The sequence below is a fragment of the Bison bison genome, unplaced genomic scaffold (assembly GCF_000754665.1).
Source record: "Bison bison bison isolate TAMUID 2011002044 unplaced genomic scaffold, Bison_UMD1.0 scf7180017864304, whole genome shotgun sequence".
Lineage (NCBI taxonomy): Eukaryota > Metazoa > Chordata > Mammalia > Artiodactyla > Bovidae > Bison > Bison bison.
The window spans coordinates 11,282,620-11,285,007 of NW_011494876.1; positions in this window are offsets into that span (position 1 = coordinate 11,282,620).

Here is a 2,388-nt window from a genome sequence, read left to right on the forward strand (position 1 = left end):
GTCCATGGAATTCTTCAGGCAAGAATATTGGAGTGGGATGCCATTCCCTTCTCCAGAGGATCTTCCCAATTCAAGGTTTGAACCCTGGTCTCTTGCATTGCAGGGAGATTCTTTACCATCTGAGCCACCAGGGAGGCCCCAAGTTACCATAAACAATATTAAAGCAGAAGAAACCAGAAGATATCAATGCAGCATAGGATAAGATGACAACTTGCTTTTATAAAACTGGTTCAAATAGTTGATAGCATATTATATAGTAATATTATTTCTAAGTAGCTTACTAGTAGTAGTATTATCAGAATTAGTATGCAGTATTAACATAATAGTACAAATAATTAAAATAGTAGTAACTAATAATTATCCAAATCACCACATCATGTTTAATTCAAAGTATTCCTCATTTAGATACTGTCTCATTTAAACCTAAAGGCAATACTGTGAGTTGGGTTCTGTGATTAGTTCCTTCATACAGGTGAAAAACTTGAGGCTTACAACTACCAGGTATTTTGAGCAAAATCACATAAGGATTAAGTTGTGAAGCTGTAACTCAACTTTATGTGTGATTCTGACTTCAAACATTGTGCCTTATATAATAGCCACATATTCCTCTTGGTAGTGTCAGACAAATATGCTAAATGTGACCTACTGTAGTTATAGCAACACTAAAACTAATACACCGAAAACTAAAGTAATACTGAATTTTCAGTACTTTAGGGTTATTGTTACAAGTTAAGAAACAGTACAGTTATATTTTACCAGTAGCAAACTGATGCTACATAATTGCAAAACAGCTCTGACTGTTTCTTTAACTGTTTGTTGATATACATTTTGGAGATAAGAGATTTATTATGGTATCAGTGTTGGTTCTAGATCTATGGGAATAAAAGAAAACTTAGTATAGATTATTATTTACCCTGGTATTAGAAAATTATAGAACATTATAACACACCTGATAATAATGTGAAACAATGTAGTGCTCTTAGCGCGGCACAGCATTTATGCGTTATTGAGCTGTGGTTACACGTACTATATCTTACATGCACTGCATCTACAATAACAAAGAGTAATAATATGTGTGATGTTAAATATTGGCAGCAAAGTATATGATACTTATTTAAAACTACAAATTACAAATATTAGGACTCACACTGTGGTGTTGGAGAAGACTCTTTGAGAGTCCCTTGGACTGCAAGGAGATCCAACCAGTCCATCCTAAAGGAAATCAGTCCTGAATATTCATTGGAAGGACGGATGCTGAAGCTGAAGCTCCAAAACTTTGGCCACCTGATGTGAAGAACTGACTCAGTGGAAAAGACCCTAATACTGGGAAAGATTGAAGGCAGGAGGAGAAGGGGCGGACAGAGGATGAGATGGTTGGATGGCATCACCGACTCAGTGGACACAAGTTTGAGCAAACTCTGGGAGTTGGTGATAGACAGGGAAGCCTGGCATGCTGCAGTCCATGGGGTCTGAAAGAGTCAGACACAACTGAGCAACTGAACTGAACTGAACTGAAAATGTATGGTCTTTCAGGATATTGTTTTATTACTGTGCTAAACCAAAAGACATTATGGTACCTCAATTCTATAAATATTTGTGCAGTGTATCTCTTCAGTGAACACTTACTATTTAAGTGCTAGATTGATTGTGTACTTTTGCTAAAATTATAGATATTACACACTAGTTATTGTAGTGGCAGAATTGCTTCCGAATTGGAAACAAGTGTGACATGGCTTAGCAATAATATCATAACAATGCTAAAATTATAGTTCTACCATGTAGAGTGATGCAGCAAAGAGACTGTTCTCAATATCAGAGCTGGCACAGAACCCAAGTGGTTGCCAAGTGGGTTGGGGAAATCACAAGCTTTTAGTGATGTGAAATGAGGAAATGTGATTTCCCGAGAAACAGGACGCTTCCTTAACTATTTCTCCGAAACCTTGGCAGTCGCAATGGTGGTTTTCCAGATGTGGGTTATAGTCCTGTATAGACCACTGGGCTCCCTATGAGCACTTGTGTTGTTGTTGCAACTACAACCGCAGGCTGCGCCAGCACAGGAGCTGCATCGTTGTCATAAGTAGCAGCAAGGCAGGACCATGGACAGGAGAACAGCCCTACTGTTAGAAAACGTACGTAGAACATAACTGTGTTACTGTGACCGAAATGACAGAAGAGTGTCACTGCTGCACCATATTGTGAAATAGCTATACTGTCAAATTTCCTGTAAAGACAGTATATGGGATGATGCAGGAGTGATGCTGGAGCCAGCATTACCAACAGCATAATGCAATATGGCTGGGGAAACTGTTCTTTTCTGGGTCTCAAGAATAAGCATGTGGCAGGGAAAGAAAGGACAAGGGGGACGGCAAAAAAGTGGCAAAGTGGACG